We start from the raw sequence: 21,051 nt of genomic DNA on the forward strand, positions 1-21,051 counted from the left end.
GTTAAGGTATAACCCACTTAAATTGACTAGAAAAAATGTAAAAATATTCAGACAGTTTCATTCTGGGACATGAGTATTTTTTTTTCCCTTTGAAGTTGCTACATAGTTGGTGGGTTTTTTTTCCCCTCTGTTTAAAAAGTATCATCCAAAAGTGTTTTATAAAATAACATTTGGAAATTTTGCTTGTGGTATGATCCTATGCTTTTAACCATCTTATTGAACTGGTCAGAAAGGAGCAATGTTTTTTTGGTCTGAGCTTCATTTCACTCTCCCGAAAGCACCCTTGGTGTGTTTACCTGCCGCTTTAAGGGGTTCCATCAGAAGTTTTATTCAGTAGTCACAGGAGCTCTGCATGGGCCTCTCTGCTTGTGGAAATACATTCCTAAATCAGAGTTGTTGTTTCGTCTTGCTCTGTTTACCTTGTTGGTTTTTGTCATGGTAGAAAAGGACATGAGGCGGGGACAGTTTACTGAGATTGCTTTAGCCTGAAATCTATGGTCTTACAGATCTGTTTCAACTATTTTCTAGCAAGCCTCACATTCTTTAGCCATTTGCAAGCCTGTCTGTGAAATGGGCTTGATACCTGAGAAAATGTGATACCTCTGCACTCTGGAAGACTCTCAGTCATGATGGTAAATATTTGAAAGGGAAAAAAATGTAATAAAGAATTAGCTAAGGGTCTGTCTGCAAGCTGTTCTCTGTGAGCCTGACTTAAGAAATGCTGTAAGCACCTAAAAACTGTGTCACTTGTTGGTTTTTATTTATAACCGCATTAGGATAAAGTACGTTTTAACTGCAGAGAGAAATACAATACTCCCAATAAACAAAACTCGGCTTTTATAACCAAAAAGTGACCTGGAGGAATGTGAGGGCTTGATAGAAGGCCCTGGTTCTCGGGTGCAGAGTCACAGATTCATGTTTAATTTAACAAAACATTAAACATTTCATGTTTAATTTAATGAAACATTAGAGCACTAGGATTTGTCACCTTCATGACAGAATGTCAGAACTCTGGGATAGTTGCAGAATATATGTTCTTTCTGCAGAATTCACATGTGACACTTGGAAATGTTTCACACCCAAAGACCTTTGCTTTATTTAGGGGCCTTTCCCCACCTCTGATCAACGACAAAAAAGCAAAAATGCAAGTAAAACAACAAAAACAGCACCACATTAGGCATGCACTACTAGTCTAGCTAATTTTAGGGGGGCTATTAGCAGGCATTTAGGCAAATCTGTTAACATTTAGCATCAGCACAAATGCAATCGCATTTCTTCTTCTTGTGCTTTTGACAAAATGAGCACAAGGATCTTCAGGACAAGAAAAGAATGGATGCCGCAGTCTCATTTGTTATGTAGTAAACTTTTTATTTAACCCACTTGGATTTTTTCTTAATGAGCTATTTAAGAAATTGGGGTGTGATGTTTGGGGAAAATTGAAGGTAATGTATCTGTTTGACAAAGATTGTTACCAGTGAGAAAGAAGAAATCCTTGGTATGGCATTGCTTGCCAGTACATTTTTTTTTTTCCTTTTCTTAGTGGGAAACATGTGGTTGGTGGTTGATAATGCCACTTTGCCTTCGGCTTGTGATGGAAGATTTTCCTTTTTGTATTCCCAAGTGCTAAAACATAGATATGCCCTACCTCCCTGTCCAGATTGGTGAGGCTCTGTTTTCCTCTGATGCTTTCAATGTTTAGTTTCTTTCGGTAGAAAAGAAGACTTTATATTTGAGCCATGAAGATGATTACCAATTCATAAAACATGTGTGAGAGTGTACAGGTGTGTGTTTATACACACATGCATACACATACATATTCACACAACGTACAGACATGCATACAAAAGCCTCCCCCCAGATTCTGCCTCCATTCATTTGAATTATCTCTTGCCCCATTTCTGGAGTGTTTTTATCCAGCACGACCAGCATAGAATTTTACGAGTACGGTATCTGGCTTTGTGATGGCAGGAGTCCGGACACCTCTCTGTGTTATTATAGACTCAGTCTGAATGTGTGTGCTTTCTTGTGCGCCTTGAAGTGGCTGAGACCAGATGCTTCGGCGAGAGATGTCACATTAATGCAATTCAGAGGAGCATATGGCAAGAGAAAAATCGTTATGACAGTGACTGACCTAAAGAGCAAGTAGCTTTTTTAACCTTAAAAAAAAAAAAAATTGTTTTAACCCTCTCCTAAGTAGCAGCAGATACTTTCTTGAGTTGATTTTTTTTTTAACTCTCCTAGAGGTTGCATTCTGGAATGCGGGTACAAAGAAATAGCCTGGATTGCTAGGGAGCCCTATTTGCTTTGACGTGGGGGCAGAAGGGAAGGCAGGAAGGTTGGTCTGTGCTTACTCACCACCCACTCCCCAGGAGAGCCTTTGGGTCCAAGGGCTGAGATCCAGTGGGGTCGGGGAGGCAGCTTATCTTTGACTGCCTTGATGGCACCCCAACCCCACCCTGAAGAGTCCCCCGGCTGAGGAGGCCTGCTGCCTGTGTAATCCCTTCCTGGCCACCGTCCGATCCCACTGGTGGCTCTCTTCCCTTCAAAGCGCCTCTTCTGAGGCCCGTTTCTGTGCTGGCGCTCTGACAGACACCCGAGGGCAAAGCCAATGAGATGTGGTCCCCAGCCTGAAGGAGCTCCTGTCTCATGGGGGAGGGCGGCCAACAGAAAAGCACAAGGCGTAGTCCTTGGTGCTGAGGAAGGAAAGTCTTGAACGGCCATAGGCACCAGATGGGTGCAGAGGAAGAAGGTCAGGAAAGGCGTGGTAGAGGCTGTTGATCAAGAGAAGTAGCCTGGAAGATTCCCCTGGAAGACGTGGGGTAGGGTCTTGTGGGCCCTGAAAATGGCCAATGTGGGCTTCCCCGGTGACTCAGATGGTAAAGAATCTGCCTGAGGTGCGGGAGGCCCGGGTTCGATCCCTGAGTCAGGAAGATCCCCTGCAGAAGGGAATGGCAACCCACTCCAGTTTTCTTGCCTGGAGAATTCCATGGACTGAGCAGCCTGGTGGATGACAGCCCATGGGGTTGCATAGAGTCAGACATGACTGAGCAGCTTTCACTTTCACTTTGGCAGATGGCTTCAGGTGCTCAGTCCAGGAAGGTTGGTACACAGGGCACGATGAAGGCAAGGGATTGGACTAGATGGGCAGGTGGAGCCCTCCTGGTCTTTGGCTTTCCATACCCTCCAGTCTGGGCCACTCTCTTAAAAGTGTAAAGCCGCCAAGCTGTTCGTGGCAGTAAGCACAGTGAAGGCCGGACACTGGGCATTAGGGGAGAACTCTTGAGCTTTGCAACTTCCATTCCTAACTCAACTTTGAAAAAAAAAAATTGCACTGGCTGCCACTGTGTGAACCAAACAATTAAATGCGAAGGTCCCAGGTGGAGCCTGGAGTCTGCAAGCTGGCATCCTCCACATGTGGACAAGAGGATGTCTGCAAAGAGATTTCACCCTCCAGCTCAAATCCAACTAGCTTTCGATCTGAAAGGAGTTTAGAGAGGCGCGTTTCCACATACATAAACAGTGTGCTTCAAGACACAGTGTCTCCAAAATTCTCTAGCTTTCAAGTGCCCTCAGTTGGAATTCTGGTTGTGGGGCGAAGGGTCAAAATACATATGTCTATGTTTGCCTGTGCTTTATAGGTATTTATGTAGTGGTGGGTGTGTTCAGTTTCCTTCACGGAGTCAAAGCTCCTGGAGGTGGAATCAGAAATCCAAGTTGAAATGCCGACCTCATAGATAAAGACACGCACAATCAGCCTGTCTCAGCTAATGAGGGCCTTTGTGTGTAGCCCATGGAGAAGGAAATGGCAACCCACTGCAGTCTTCTTGCCTGGAGAATCCCATGGACAGAGGAGCCTGGTAGTCTACAGTCCAGGGGATCACAGAGTTGGACCTGACTGAGCACACACACATATGCTTAGCCCATGTTGTAGGAGGTTTGGGGGCATTTTTGCTTTGTACTCAGTTTTTTGTATCTTCTCATCAGCAGCATAACTCTCTACCCTCAAGTCATGGCAGAAAAGCTCGTGCTGCTGTTAGAAAACCCTTGCAGGTTCTGCGCTATCTTGAGAATGCAGCCCCCACTGAGCGGGGTGGTGGGAAGCAGGCTGCGAGCGATCGCCTTGACCTTGACTCCCTGCTACCACTTGACCTGCATCTGGCCCCAGGTCGGGATGCATGCCAGTCTGTGAGCTGTGCATCCCAGAGAGACCAGCCAGAGGAGCCCATCCATCATCCCGCAGGCTCTGCCTTCCGAGTTGTTAGGGCTCCCTGGGCATTACGAGCTGGGCCAGTGATGAGCAACCCAGGCCTGGGCCCTGGCTCTCTGGCTGGTTTGAAGGATGGGTGCTGACATGTGAATTTTTTCGAGTGACTGACCCCTCCCTGCCCTAATTTATCTGTCTGAAGAGTGGATAACAATACTTCTCAACTCTCTGAGAATAATATTAATAATGATTTTTTTTTTTTAATTTGGCCAAGGTATCAACTCAGACCCTAGTCCTGCAAACCAGCCACAACTGCTGTGCATTCCCGGGTTCCCTGGTCTCCTGCTCTCGTTTCCTTCCCCAGGCCTGCCACCCAGCGCCCAGAGTCTCAGGGTCCAGCGGCTTGGCCTATCACAGTGCCGGCACCAGTTCCTTTCTCTCCGCTTCACTCGATCCACTTGTAGAGCTTGGCCCCTTTCTCCTGGCACGTGCAGAAAAGGAATCACAACCTGGCAAACAAACACACAGGCAAACACAGTCAGCTGCCCAAGACCTCTGTGCAGAGCACACTGAGGAGTTTCATATGCCAGCCAAAAAAGGATTTTGGAATATTTGATGCCCTCCACGCATTCCAGTATTCTTGCCTGGAGAAGCCCCATGGACAGAGGAGCCTGGCGGGTTACAATCCATGGGGCCACAAAGAGTCAGACATGACTGAGAGACTAAGCACATACACACACACACACACACAAACACACATACACACACACACACACATACGCACACACATACGCACACACACATACGCACACATACACGCACACATACATACACACACACACACTCGTGCCCACTATCCCCTTCTTAGGGCTTCCTAGGTGTAGCTAGTGGTAAAGAACCTGCCTGCCAATGTAGGAGACTCAGGAGACATGAGTTTGATCCCTGGGTCAGGAAGATCCTCTAGAGAAGGGCAGGACAACCCACTCCGGTATTCTTGCCTGGAGAATCCCATGGACAGAGGAGCCTCGCGGACTAGAGTCCATGGGATCATGAAAGAGTTGCATATGACTGAAGCATTACCACATACCCCCTTCTGAAACAATCTCTGAAGCTCTAAGAAGCAAAGTCAATAATGATCTGTCTACCTACTCCACCTGCCCACCAAGCTCCATGCTGTCTCTCTCTCTTTCCTCACTGACCAGAAGTTCAGTGTTTCTCCCATTATGCTTTTGCAGAGCAGGTCAGCAGTCTCCACTTCTGCCTCCAGAGCCAGTGCCCTTGGCAGGATGTTGGCAGACAGAAGCCAGTCTGTTCCTAGCTTGGCCTCTCTCCCTATCTCAGCAGATTCTGCTGGAGGAAGACAGTCATAGAGAGATTTAGCTCCCCGAAGAGCTGAATAATACCACTTCCCATCACTAGCCTCTAAGCCACCGGAAACGGAAAGCTGTTAGGTTCTTATTTTAAATAAGAGTTTTTCAGACACATAACAGTGCATTATGTATTTCTTTATGCTTTTCAATGCCCTTCCCCCATGGCCAGTTGATTGACATATTGATTATAGAGGCAGTGTGGCTGAAAGGTAAGAGCCCAGACTCTGGTGCTTGGCCCCTTGCTAGCTGTGTGACCCCGAACGAGTTAAAGTTCTCTGCTGTGCGGTGCTCAGTCGTGTCTGACTCTTTGTGACCCCATGGACTGTAGCCCCCAGTCTCCTCTGTCCATGGGATTCTCTAGGCAAGAATACTGGAGTGGGTTTCCATTTCCTCCTCCAAAAGTTCTCTGAGCTCCAGGTAAATGAGGGCTCATCTTGGTGTCTCTCTGATCCCTCTTATGTGACTCAGTGAGATGTTATCTCAGAACTGGGCACGTGCAATGGTTGTTTCTTTGGGTGTCCGCATGGATTTTCCTCCAAATTTTATGATGGGATTGTTGCTTTTATTTCCAAAGAAAGAGGAAGAATTTCAGTTGAACTTGGCAGGGCGCTGAGATTCTGGCAGAACACATCCCAGCACACCACACAGAAACTGACACACAGTTAAGGACGTCCCTCCTGTTCAAGACAGAAGGAGTTGTGGTGGGGAGGGGGCAAGGGGTGGCCCTGCTGGCTTCCTCCATGCGGGCTTTTGGGTTAGTGTCTGTCTCTCTGCAGTCACCATCTTTCGTAAGCTCACAGACCCTAAACGGTTCAGAGTAACTGGCCGCAGCAGAGTTTTTTTTTTTCCCCCAAGCAGAGTATTACTAGAAATACAAACACTCAAAATTATCTCATTCATCTCTGGTGGCAGAGAATCCAATTGTTCGCTCTTGGTTTGAGTCCTCAGAGGGTGGGGCTGGCAGGGGGGCAAGGACAATTATGGCGACTAAATTTTAATCAACAGTTTCAGTGACAATATTGAATTAAAAAGTTACTAGTTAGAGCGTGGCTCAGCTCTTACACGGGCAAATCAGTCATTCTGTGGTGATTAACATCTATTCAGAACAGAGAATGTATTATGGGTACCAAATTATCATAGGAATTAATGCAGTCTTTTTAAAGGGCTTAAAATATGTTAATAAATACAGTATTCCAGCACCTGCAGCTCAAGAAACTAAAGTCATTAAAGATGGATATAATTATATTTATTATTGCAGGGATCTAGGTGGGGGGGGGGGGAAACAGTTTAATGAGCATGAATGAAACGGGGGTTCTTTATTTAAAACTTCTTACCTAAAGAAACTGTTCCCTTTGAGGAAGGAGGTATTTCATAAAATCATTGAATTAGAGAACTATACAAAAGGCAAATTAGAGACAGTAATATTCTAAGTTTGGGGCAATGAACTTCAGAGGTCCACTGGGGACATGGCAAAACTCTCCACTTCCTTGGCATTGAGCTTGCCATGGGATTCAGCATCCCCCAAGTTTCAGATTCCTCTACCTTCCCATTTATGTTTCACCCAAGAGCCCCAGCCTTTTTGCAGTTTCTAAAACATACCCAGCTCTTGCCCACCCCAGGGCCTTAGCTTGTGCTTTTACCTTGGTCTGATGTTTATTTTATACCACTTCATTAGTACAATGCTAGGCTTCATCCCAAACAAATTTTCCTTAGCAGCCCATTTAATCCTCACAATTTCTAATGGGCTAAATCAATCTCCTTATCAGCTCCATTCGATAGATAGGGAAATGAGTCAAAGGGAGATCAAGGGCCTTGCCCTGGGTCTTGCTAACTTGAGGTCTCCTCTTTGCCACCAAGTTTTGTTGCTTCTTTGTGGGGTTGGCTACAACCAGCTCTCAGCTCATATGCTGTCTCTGACAGCTTAATCTCATTCATTCTCCCCCATTGAACATTTCAGGATCTAGCTTATCCTTGCAGCACTTATTGTGTTAGTTGCTCAGTTGCATCCGACTCTTTGTGACCTCATGGACTATAGCCTGCCAGGCTCCTCTGATCATGGGATTCTCCAGGCATGAATACTGGAGTGGGTTGCCCTGCCTTCCCCCAGGGGATCTTCCCAACCCAGGGATTGCACCCGGGTCTCCCGCATTGCAGGCAGATTCTTCACTGTCCAAGCCACCATTAGATGCATGTGTGTTTTCAGTTGTTTTCCTTTTCTGGCACCACCATCATGTCCATGAAGACAGCAACTGTTTTTGTTTAATGCTCTATCCCCAATCCTATTCAAGTAGCTGACATTTAATAAGTACTGAATAAATATTTGTGTAATGGATCTTTGAATTCATATGTACAGCATTTGCTGTCTGTAGCCAGAATAAATGGTATTTTTCATCTATCTGTCTATCCACATAGATTGACAAATAGGTGAAACAAAGTTTTTTTTTTCAGATTTTCAAAAGGAGAAGGTAACTTTCTTTTTGTGATTAAATCCTTTTTAGTCAATTGATATAAAAATGGCAGCCTAGTATAACCATTTCAGTATTAAATCTGGGTCTTTAGTAGAGATAGATAAAAAGTTGCAGAATGTTTATAGAGATTAATTCCTATTTGACTGATAAGTAATCAGAGAAGCTGACAGGAGAAGCCACTTGCTCAAGTTAGGGAGGTGGTCAGGAATGGGTTCGAGAGCAAACCCTAGTGCTCTTGGCTCATGATCCAGTGTTGTTTTTGCACATCTGCCTTGCTTACATAGTCACCCAAGCTGATAGCATCAAGAGAAACTCATCAGAAACAGAAGAGCACTTAAGACTAACTGTGGCTGCTGCTGAGAATGTTGTATTTGACAGGTCAGGAGCAGTAGATTGAAGCGCTCTTATTTTCTTAAATCTTGGGGGTGTTGGAGGTGAAAATTAACTGTCTGTCCTCGTGGTGGAATGCATTTGAAATGCTATTTCCTGTTACGAAGTGAAAGAAGAAAAATAAACACATATCATGTGGAATTAAAAATGGAGATCACAATTCTACACATCACGCCCTAGAGGAAGTTACCACCTTTGAGAAACTATCTCAATTCTCTGGTTTGCCAGCTTATTGGGAATATGGTCTGGCTCCTAAAATCCCCAACACCGTGAGTTTGTTTTTTTTTTTTTTTTTTTTTTTTACAATTTAGAAGCCATGGATCACATTGAGAATGTGATTAAACTTTTGGGCCGTATGCCCAGAGAAAAGGAATATGGACAAACGTGAGATGTTTTGCAGATTATTTCAGGGAGCTCATGGACACACTATTGTCCATTTTGTAGATCTCTAGAGACCCATGGATTTCGATTTAAGAAGTCCTGGTAGCACAGAATGCATAATAATATTAGTTAATTATAATAGGTAATATTTATTAAGCTCTTATGTGTCAGACACTTGGCTCATTAGATAGATAGGTATGCTTTATATGTGGATTATATGTATCATATATGTAAGTTTTTTATTTAATCCTCAGGTATCACAATTGTTCCCATTTTGCAGATGAGGAAGCTGAGACTCAGAAGAAGCTAAAGAAGCTGGAAAATATTGGAACCTGGATTAGAACCTAGGTGATCTGATACCATAGCCTGACATAAAGTCAGGCATAGGACATTTTCATAAAGTAGGCCTTGACCATATTGTATGCAATGCTGTGGTAAATTCCATGGTAGAAGATACAGGCTAAATAGAATACCTTTAGAGTGTCGGCATCCCTGATAGCTCAGTTGGCAAAGAATGAGCAATGCAAGAGACCTGGGTTTGATCCCTAGGTTGGGAAGATCCCCTGGTGAAGAGAAAGGCTACCCACTCCAGTATTCTGGCCTAGAGAATTCCATGAACTGTATATCCATGGGACTGCAAAGAGTCGGACATGACTGAGTGACTTTCACTTTCCCTTTAGAGTGTCAGTGAGAGCTACGAAGGGCTGAAGACTCCATGCTCCAGGTCTTTCATTTCCTCACAGAGAGGCAATCAGAATGGCGTCAGGGTATCTCCTCTTTCCAATAACTTCCCTCCACCCTCCCACATACTGGGAGGCTGGAGTACCACGGGACTAAATGGTAGTTCTTGTGGTTTTATTATTGCCCACGTTTAGATAAGGGCCTCCCTGGTGGCTCAGACAGTTAAGAATCTACCTGCAACGCAGGAGACCCAGGTTCAATCCCTGGGTTGGGAAGATCCCCTGAAGAAGGGAATGGCTACCCCCTCCAGTATTCTTGCCTGGAGAATTCCATGGAGCCTGGCAAGCTACAGTCCATGGAGTCACAAAGAGTCAGACACGACTGAGCGTCTAACACATACATATTTAGTTAACTTTCAATTTGTGAGTGTCTGTCATCAGATGGGCCGATGGGCCCTGTTTGAATGTGAAGCCATCTTAAGAATATTCAGGACCAGCTGGACTGTCAGCACACTTTACAAGAGGCTATTAGTTTGAGATGTATTCAATTATTTCTTGCTTCCTCAGGAGGATAAATGGTGAACCCATTAGAAGTTGCTTGAGAATGTTCCTGTGACCGCTTTTTCTTCCTTCTTTCCTTTTTGAAGGAAACAAAACATTATTTTTACTTAGACGTGGATGTCATTTATCAAGTTAGAACTAATAACTTGAATGAATTTGCATACTTCCATTGTTTTCTTTTTCATTCATTGGGATTTATCTAGCCATTTCTTTTGTGATTAATGTCCTAAGCGCTTGCTTTGGTCTAGGCTCTTGGCTGGGCACTGAGGATAAAGAAGTGAGTCAGATACAGCATGTGGCCTCAAGGAGTCTAGCAGGAGAGCAGGCCATGTAAACAAATCTGTGTAAAGCATTGTAGTGTGTGGTACAGTGTGGAAGCAGCCGCAGGAGTAATTGGTCAACTCGCGTTCAGAAGATTATCACTGGCTACATGGACGGGAAAACTGTTCCCTAGAATAAGGATTCTTAAACTTGAGCAGGCATCAGAAACTCCCAGAGGGCTTGTTAAAACAAGATTAATGGGCCCCAACCTGAGATTCTAACTCCATATGTATGGGGTGGGTCCCCAAATTTGCGTTTCTAAGGAGATTCTCAGATGATGGTAATGCTGCTGGTCCAGGGAACACACTTTGAGAACCCCCTTTCTAGCCTTTCCAGAGGACAGATGATATAGAAAATACTCATTATTGTTTCTATGGCTTTATCCCCTAAGTTAAAAATATTTCATCCTCTTGTTACTGAGTCTAAGTTCACACCACTCACCGCACAACAGGCCAATAAATTGAGAGACAAGTTGTTGGGGCAAGGAATAAGAACTGTATTCACAAAGCAAGCAGACCAAGAAAGACAGTGGACTAGTGTCCCAAAGAATCATCCTAGTGGAGTTAGAATTCAAGCTTCTTTTATATTGAAGGAGGAGGGGTGTGGTTGGTTGTTGCAAACTTCTTGGTGTCTGAATCCTTCGTTTTTGCAGCTGTTCACAAAGGTCGGGTCCTGATGTTCCTATAAACCTCCAACAAGTCAAATATTGTTCTCTATTCTGCAACTTTTTAATCTCTATAAGAATGGAAAAGTATACCTTTAAAGCCAGAGCCTGGAGAATGGGCTCTCCTGTATAGTTTAGGCTATTGGTGGCATTCTTAACTTGTAGCAAAAAAAAAACAAAGTTTAAAGTAAAAGAAACAGGTCCAATATGGAGTCATATTTGTTCTTTCCTGTTATACTCTCTCTGTCTTGTTTAAGGTTTCCTTATGAATGTGTATGCTTCTGTTCTCTCCTTTGAAAGTGTCATTCTGGGGGGGAAAAAAGTGTAATTCTGTAGTATTCTCTAGGTTTTCCTTTTTAAGTTCTTGACTTTGACCTCTCAAAGGAGGGAGCAGCGAGATGCTAAGAGAAATGATAGACCACTTAACATGAATCATGAGTTGTATAAATTCTAATGGATGTGAGGGTGTGAAGATGAATTTCTTCTGAAACAGTGGTTAGCACTGAGTCTCACAAAATACTGTGGATGGACAATTAAATAAACAAGGTGGTCAGATTTCAGATCCCCTCCTATACATCCTCAGGTCATCCCAGGTCCTGTGGGGCCCACATCATACTCACAGAGAAATGAAAGAGAGAGACAAGAGACCAAGGGACACCCAAAAGAAGTCTTATACGGTGAGAGTACTGCAGGCTTTTCATAAATAGAGTCACGTTTTCGGCCAAATGCAATGGAAAATATGAACTCGTGTCAGAAAACAATACCCAGTTTCTTGAGTAATGATTCTTCCTCTTTTCCTTTATTCTTCTGGTCAATTTTGCACGGCAAATAAGAACCTTGTGGACAGAAAGATCATCATTTGTCAATCCTTTTGCAGCAATTTTCCTAACAGTTCTTTCAGCTCTAAATGCTTTTAAGCATCTGTCAGTAGCATATAATAGCCTTAATGGGAGGGGAAAACAACAATAACAACAGTAACAACTATTCGTTGCATAAGAATGAACTGAGTGTCTCTCCCCTTCCTGGATGACCGTCCATGTGTGGGTTTCTACACGCAGCTGTGCTGTTATTGTTTGTGCGTAGACCTTAAGTTGTCTTTAATTTTTATGTGTGGAGAAATGATGCCAATTGAGACAGAGAATGGACCCCTCCCCCCCAAAAAAATTTAGTGTCTCAGTGATGAGACAAGTCAATAAACAGCTTGATTACTAATTCATTCAGGAACAAAAATAATGGCTTTCTAAAGTAGAATGACCAGATCCAATAACTAACTGTTTGTCAGGGCAGTAATAATGGTATTTGTATCTCTTTTAATTGGCTTTAACCTTTCCCTTCATGTGTGCAATATTAAAAAATTAAAGAGGAAAGTATTTAGAGGCATGGATTTACGGCACTGCGTGGATTACATGCTTTTAATGAGGTCAGGACAATAAACCATCTGAGCAGAACCTGCTGCCCAGTGATGAATTACTCCCTTTTACAATAGATAGAAGACAGCCAGTGTGTGGGACACGCATGCTCACAGAGTCATCTGTACACCAGGTGATGCTCTGCTTCGCTATTGAGCTAACACAGAGCGTTTCCAGTTACAAGGACGGTCCAGAACTTTTCAAAATACAGAGCTGCAATATACCAGGTGAAAAAGTGAAACTCGCAGAATAGAATGCCCTGTGTGTGTGTTAGATATTGACTCATGCATGTCTGTTATGTGCAGGTACATGTGGATAGACGAAGGAACGATGGAGAGAAGGGAAAGAGAATGGGAGGAATGGAAGGAGGGAAGGAGAGGGGAAGGGAAAGAAGTACAGATAATGTGGAAGGAGCATGCTGTAGTGTTCTGGAGCTGGCTTGGATTGTCATGTAGCGTTGATTATGTAACACCCTTTCCCGACTCCATCAATACTGCAGCTGAAAATTGCACATGGTGGATGTATTGACCCCACAGAAATAAGCAAATGCTATTATAAACCAGAACTTTTTTCTGGAAAGCCAATTGCTAAGCTTTTGGACATACAACAAACACTGCTGGACATACAACAAACCAGAGTGTTTATATCTAGAAAGCAGGTTGACTAGGAGAAGGAGTGGTCCATGAAGCGGGAGTGTTGGGAATGAGAAACAGGTATCTTTCCTCCTTATTGCTACAGTTTTTATACAGCATTTATTATTTTTATAGTAATAATAATAATAATTCCTTTTAAACAGTTCATTGTAAAATTGTTCCACAAATATCACTGAAACATTTTTTAAAATACAGAAATAGAATTAATCACCTTTACTTTGTAAGTCACGTACAGAACACTTTCTACAAGGAAAAACAATCCAGACCAGTGATAGAATCAAATACTCAGGGGACTTAAGACTCAGAACACTCGGAAGCGTGTCCTTTGGTGGTGCAAACTTCCTCAGTCTTCCAAATCAGAAGGCAAACAGAATCACACACAGAGTGTGAATGGAGCCTGGCCCCGGAATGGGTAGTGTTTGCAGTCAGATCCCACCCCACAATAAATTCTAGCGATGAACGTCTCATGGTGTCCATCCAGAGCTCATCTCCTCATGTTGACCAGTTAAGCCAAATCACCTCACAGTCTTTACCTAATCAGTAGCCTTGAGTTGACAGCGTGAAACATTGCTAATGAAGAGAAAAGCACTCCAGCCCAGAAACGGAGCTACAACCCCACTGTCTAGGTACCATCCACGGGGTCCACCCAGTCTGTCACCACCTGAAGTGATGGTGATGCTTCCTTTTCCCACTCTGAGATGCTGAGATCTCTAGTCCACCTCAGTAAGGGGCCGAGTAAAAGAGGCTCACTGTTTCCCCTTCCTTTCCACACCACTGTCTTTCTTCTCAGTTCTGTCTCCATGAACTCCAGGTGATATCCTCCTAATGACCAAATTGCTCCTATTTCCTAGGATTCTTACAAATGAAAGTCCCACGTCTAAAAGCCCATACCTCAACCATTCATGAAGACAGATGCTTGATTTTATAAGCATGTATTCATTCATTTGACATATTTCTGTTACTGACCAGGGTTCTCAGTCTTCTTAATCAATTAAAATTGATAGGAGGCCAGATAAGAAACATAGGCAAGGCTTTACTGGGGCCCCTGCTACAGCAGGAGGAGAGCACAAACAAGTAGTAGTTTCCCTTGCTCACTGCTCACTTGCTGAGGAGGGTTGAGCTGGTTCCTTACATGGGGTGAAGGTAAAGGTACGTCCGGATCAGACCAGAGGGGTGGGTTGGACGGTGTGCCCACCCCTTGGTGGTGTGTGCCGCGGGCATGCGCAGTACCCTGCTTCTCCTGCTGACACTCTGCTTTTAGGGCTTCCCTGATGGCTCAGATGGTAAAGAATCCACCGCAGTGCAGGAGATCCAGGTTCAATCCCTGGATCGGGAAGAACCCCTGGATTAGGGAATGGCGACCCACTCCAGTATTCTTGCCTGGGAAATTCCATGGACGGAGAAGCCGGGCGGGCTACAGTCCCTGGGGCCGCAGGGTTGGACACAACTGAGTGGCTGACACTTTCCCTTTCGCACTCTAACCCTGCTTTTGCTCCAGCTTTTCAGGAGTGTCACTGGGGTTTTCTGGGCTCTCTGTGTCTTGTCCATAATTTCCCCAGTTGCATATGCACGCAGTTATTTTCAGTCCCTGATAGTTTGTGTTTTGTTTCTCAAGGAGATGTCTGTCCAGGCGTAAGTACTGCTGCAAATGGTCTCAGGTCCTAGGTTCCAGCTGGTCTCACTTTTGTGTGCCTGGCACTGGGTTTACTGTAGAGATACAGTCATAAACCCATTAAACAAATACCTCACCTTCCTGAAGCTGACGTTCCAGTAAATGGAGACAGACAGAAGCAGGTAAACCAATAAAAAACATGCAAAAACAGAGTGTGAGTGATGTTTGAAACACAGTGAAATAAGGGCGCAATGGAGAGTAATAGATACTTTATATCCTCTGCTTTAGAGGGTAGGAAGGGAAAATATTTCTGGAAGATAAATTTTGAGCTGAAATGGGAATGCCAGGGGGCAGCCAGCCATGGGCAGTCATAATATGAAATGTATGGAGGTTCCTTAACCTAAAAGCGGGTTTACCTGCTTTTAAGACTGGGTGCAATGAAGGGCACTGTAGGTGCTTGCTTGCTTTCCTAGTATCTCAAAGCAAGTTGCCTGCTCCGAGTACTTCTGAGAAATGTTCAAGATGGGGATCATTTGTGTATGTGTGGCTGATGTCATGTTCTTAACTATGTCTGAGATGGTTTACTGGTCAATGGAGTGGAGAGCATGAAAGACAGGGCAGTCTTAAGTTGAGGTGTCATCACCTGTGGCATCTCACAGTTGTGAGTTGTGTCCGTACAATGTTAACAGAAAGTCAGTGTGTTGAGGGGAATGTATGCAGACTTCAGATGAAGAAATAGCTGCGTTCAAATGTCAGCACTGCCACTTACTGTCACTCACACGGTATGGACCCTCTCTGATTTCTCAGAGCAGTCACCTGTAACGTGGGGATATAAAAATGCCCTCTTCATAGGGGGATGGTGAAAATGGACTAAGGTCATGTCTATAAAGTGCCTGGCTCAGAGCATCCGGGAGCTTCCTTTTAGAGAAGTTTTTGGAAATACTGTTGGACTGTGACTCACCAGAGTGAAACTTTCTTTGCATGGGGACAGGGAGGGCTCATTCGTATCTTTGCTTCCGTCTTTCTGTTGGCTGCAGCGCTGCAGTTTGAGACTTGAAGCTGTAGCCAAGTATCCCAGGTTGGGCAAGAAAATTGAAAATGCAGCTGTCATTCTTTAAGCACAATCTGTGGCAGAAGACAAGAGAGGCATGATAGGATGGGTACTCAGCAAGAGAAACACCCACTCCTTTCATCCTTTATTCAAGAGTTACCCTCTGCCCTTCCCCCAGCCCCTCTTCCTTCTCTCTTGCTTCTTTTAGTGTTTTTGTTTTTTTTTTTTGGTTCTCCCTGAAGCACCAGGGATAAAGTTCAGCTCAGAACCAACTGGTCAGAGTCCTTGAATCACATCCCATGTGCAGTGAGATTCATACAGCAAATGGCATTGCCTGAGAATAGAATTGTAAGGCCACGCATGAATACTGACTCTAGTCCAAGGGGTAAAGGAAGCTGCGTGTGAATATGAAAATGAAAACTCAAAAACCTTGGGAGAAAAATAAACATGACAGAAGCAGCCAGATAATGTTTTTATGTTTCACCTTTAATTGACTAAAAATATCAATACAACATACTCCTTGGACAGTCTCCCCAAGCCCCCCTCCCCTCTTTTTAATGGGAGTGAGAAAAAGTGGTTTGGAGGAAGAACGCTCGCTGAATTGATAAAACAGTAGTTACCCCTGGGAAGTACAAGTGGGGACCTAGAAAGGCCTTTATTTTTTATTTTAAACACATTCATCACTGTTTGATTTTGTTTTGAGCCAGCCTGTAGTACATTTTTTAATTAAGAACTATACCTTTTTAAAAACCGATGAGGAAGAGAGGCGAGTTACTTTCTGTACAAGAAAGCTACGTTGTTTTTTAAGTAAGTTTTATTAACAAGTGACAATTACTTTTTTATGATACATTTAAGATAGTGAATTATGAATGACTGAAAATCCCCTCCAGCCTAATTGGGAACCATTATGTCTGGTAATTGCCACTGATTTCTGCAAACAGTCATTTTTCTCGGGCCTATTAACATAATTTGAATTTTTAATTGCCCTTCATAATTGTCTGTTGGAGCTAACAAACAGTCCCATTCACCAAAGGGTTTCAGGGGGTTTCACCCCCAGAGAACTCAGACTGGAAACTCAAAAGACACTATTAGGACTTGGTGGATTGTCAAATTGAGGTGGCAGCCGTGGTGACAAATGTGACACATTCTTTTAAGGACCCACTGGGGTGATACTTTTTCAGATTTCTGAATCACTGAGTTTGTCCACTTTGTTTTGAAGCTACCTCAAAAAAAAAAAAAAAGAATGTCACACTGTTAACAATTTTAACAAGGACTTTCATACTGGTACTTTACTGCAATAAGTGTGAACATTCTGGAAAAAGGGAAGAACATGTCCTGCCCCATTTCCTGTAGGATTTGTGGTGTAATTAACTTTGTGAATTCAGAGAAGGACAGAATTCCCAGTAGAGATACCTACATATCTTAATATATGTAGAATAACATTAGCTGCAAAGACAATTTATGTTTTTTAAGTTAAATTCAGAAAAGTACAAAGAGAAATACAGAGGAAATTAACTATAATTTTACTAATAGTAAATAGTGTATTTTTGCATAAATGCATACATATATGTATACTAGTGTTTATATTTTCCACATAATTTAATATTCTTCTAAGATATTATTTTTAAGGACTACATATGGTCCAACATATGGATTCACCATTGGTTACTGAAGCATTCTACTCCTGTTGGATATTTAGTTTCTCAGTTTTTACCATTACAAAAAAGTGATGTGCGTTTCATATCCATCTCTGATAACTCCCTCAAGAAAATGTCCTAGCAGTTGCATATACTCTTGAATCATCCTCCAAGAAGTTGAATTTCACTATACATGCTCCTAGCAGTATATAAGAGTGCTAAATTTCCCATACTTTCCTCAACATTAATTAACCTTTATTAAAATATTGGTCTAGTTGTTAACTTTAAAAATCCCATCATTTTGTAAAGTTGAATTTATTTGATCAGTAGTGAAGTCAAACATCTTTTTCATCTGATTATTAATTTATAGCTTAGGTGTGTGTTTTTGAACTCCAGTTCTTCCCCACACTGGCCATTTTTCCCTTTGATTTACTACTTTTTCTTACAGTCATAATCAAGATTTAAAAATTTTTGTGCTTTATTTAAACCTCTGGAGATAGCGCTGCTTCCAAGTGAGTAGGTTGTCAGTGCAAGAAAAACAACAGACTCTAGCCCAAAACACACAACTAGTTCAGGATCTACAGAAAGGAGGGTTGGGTCTGACCACTGCTGTCTGGCTCTTACACATTTGCCATAGGTGGGAAGGAATCGTTTGTCTCTCAGAACAACATAGGGAGCCATTAGCAAAACTACCCCATGGGACCTCTGTCTTCCCCCTTCTAGTCCTTGATTTGGTCCCTTTGACACGTCCCTGGGAAACCCTTTAAGAACTTGCACCTGGCTGAGAAGTGAGGGAATTAGGAAATGCCCATCAGAAACATAGACTGGAGCTACTAGTCCAAAATACCAACTCACAAGCACTTCTCCCCATCCAAGTTCATAAGGTCCAGCATTAAGCAATGTCTAGGAGTTGACTCATTGGAAAAGACCCTGATGCTGGGAGGGATTGGGGGCAGGAGGAGAAGGGGATGACAGAGGATGAGATGGCTGGATGGCATCACAGACTCGATGGACATGAGTTTGAGTAAACTCTGGGAGTTGGTGATGGACAGGGAGGCCTGGCGTGCTGTGATTCATGGGGTCGCAAAGAGTCAGACACGGCTGAGCGACTGAACTGAACTGAATCAATATATTGATGAGGAATCTGATACTTAATGATATGTAAGGAGCCACAGAAATAGTCAGCAGTTTCAGTGAGAATATCTGATGACTCAAATCTCTTTCCAAAGTTGGGAGCTTGAGCGTTCATTGAAGTACGTTTAACAAAGGTTCCAGCTGAAATCTTTATGAGAGTCACTCTGAGGCAGCCCATCTGCTGGAGTGAGCAAGTCTGAAGCCTAGTTATGTGTCCTCAACTCGGAAACTGTCGGTACTATTGCTGTGAATGCGTTCCAAGTGTGAATGCGTTCCACGATTCTTCATAACTTTTGAGATACATTCAGCAGGGACATCAGAGAAGGGTAGGTGCTAAATGAATTCCTACATAGAAGCTTCCAGGGCTCAGCATCTGCTGGTGACTCTGATGGAGACATTTTTTTTTAAAATAGCAACAGTTAGTTGTCAGTCCTGACACAGCCCACACTTTCAAGTTGAAACTAACTCTTATTACTCTTATTTCTGTCACGTCCCCAAGAAACTTCAGCCATAGCCCACTTTTCTGTGATTCTCATCTCAGTCTGTACTTTGCAGACTTTGTTTCAAACTTGCTTTCCTTGAAGAGGCCTTGGAAAATCTTCCTTAATCAACTAAACAGAGAGAAAGAGTGTTGTATAGGTTTAAGGTAACATTACAAATCAGGGTTTCCAGCACTAATTTGGGCTTTCTTTTTAAAGATTAAATAAAAAACAAAGACATCTTTGAGAAAATGTGGTTTCCTTGGAATAAATTTTTAGACACTTGATAGCTGCGAGCTCCAAAGTTGGAGTCAGAAACTGGCTTGAATTCTAGATTTGATTTGCCACTTTCTAGGTTAAAGGTGGTGCTGTTGATGAGGGAAATAGGGTTGCTGTTAGAATTAAGTGAAATGACTTAGGCATACAGTACACTGTCAATAAGGATTTCTGAGTACATGCATGTCTTGGAGATGTGAATTCAGTTCCAAACCATCACAATTAAAGTGGGTATTGCAGTAAAGTGAGTTTCATGATTTTTTGGTTTCCCAGTGCATATAGAAGATATACTTACACTGTAGTCTGGTAAGTGTGAAATAGCATTATGTCTTTAAAAAAAAACAATATACATACCTTAATTTTAAAATAAACTGCCAGCCATCATCTGAGTCTGCAACAAGTTGCAATCACTTCTTACTGGTGAAGGGTTTAAAATATCGCACAAATCACCAGAACTTGACACAAAGAAGAAAGTGAACAAATGCTGCCGGAAAAATATCTCTGTGGATTTGCTCAAGGCAGGGTTACCATGAACCTTCAATGTGTACAAAATGCAATGTCTGTGAAGTACAGTAAAATGAAGTATACCTGTATTGTCTTTGTTATCGTTAAAAGCTGACCAAAATTATTGTATTCAGCAGTCACCTTTCTGAGGTCATTGTTTGTTCCCTCCTCTCTTCACAGCCATCAATATTCCCAGCTGATTCCAGCAAAGCCCAGTCCTGCTTTTAATGTGGAAATAGAGAGGAAAAATATGGGATAACTTAAAAGATGCCAGATGAATCTCTGCCCTGAAGCCAACTGTTTATACAGCTCATTCAACTAACAAATAATTTCACTGGTGATTTATTGTTTTCCTCAGTGAAATTTTCCTTCATCCATCCATAATTAAAAAGGGTACAGAGCAGTAAATCGGTGACCCTGTCATATAACATTTGTTAGCATTGAAAACTTAGGCATCATAGCTTTAAGACAGAAATACAAAGAGGTTAGATTGAACCTGAGAAACAGATTTTTAACCAATTTTTTATTTTAGAAAATTAAACATGTGAGTGTGTGTACATGCATGTGAGTACATGTGTGTTTAAAGACTTGAGGCCAAAATATAAAGTATATGTGACACCGTGTTCTTAGAACAGCTTAATCTCCATTGATACTAAAAACATTCTCCTTATTAGCAGTGAGCACATGCAATGTTTACAATTTCTTTTAGAAGATGGTTCCTTTCTTTTAGTGACAAGAAAATTTTCCAAGCTCAAGGAATAGATTGAATTATTTACCTAGTTCATAAGTTGTCTTTATTCAAAGTCAGTCCAACTACCCACTTGCTAAACGGAACAGTCAGTAAGCATCTCAGAATCTGATTGTAGAGAAAGAAAAGTTTAACTTCTTTTCTGAAGAAGTTACAGAGTGGAAAAAAGCAGAGTTTGGACCCGAACTTTTCTACCAAGCTAACAAACAGCTGTGGATTCCTACTATATAACGTGATCCATAGATCTAATACAGTTCAGTTCAGTCGCTCAGTTGTGTCCCACTCTTTGTGACCCTGTGAACCTCAGCACGCCAGGCCTCCCTGTCCATCATCAACTCCTGGAGTTTACCCAAACTCCTGTCCATCGAGTCGATGATGCCATCCAGCCATCTCATCCTCTGTCATCCCCTTCTCCTCCTGCCCTCAATCTTTCCCAGCATCAGGGTCTTTTCAAACGAGTCAGCTCTTTGCATCAGGTGGCCAAAGTATTGGAGTTTCAGCTTCAACAT

The 21,051-nt window shown here is 42.8% G+C and overlaps 1 protein-coding gene across 3 annotated transcripts in view; it reads left to right on the forward strand.

The window, feature by feature from the left end:
* TENM2 (teneurin transmembrane protein 2) overlaps positions 1-21,051 on the forward strand; it is a 1,355,200-nt gene that overhangs the window by 885,575 nt on the left and 448,574 nt on the right. The gene's annotated exons all lie outside the window — the stretch shown is intronic.

This window comes from Cervus elaphus, chromosome 9 (genome assembly GCF_910594005.1).
Source record: "Cervus elaphus chromosome 9, mCerEla1.1, whole genome shotgun sequence".
Lineage (NCBI taxonomy): Eukaryota > Metazoa > Chordata > Mammalia > Artiodactyla > Cervidae > Cervus > Cervus elaphus.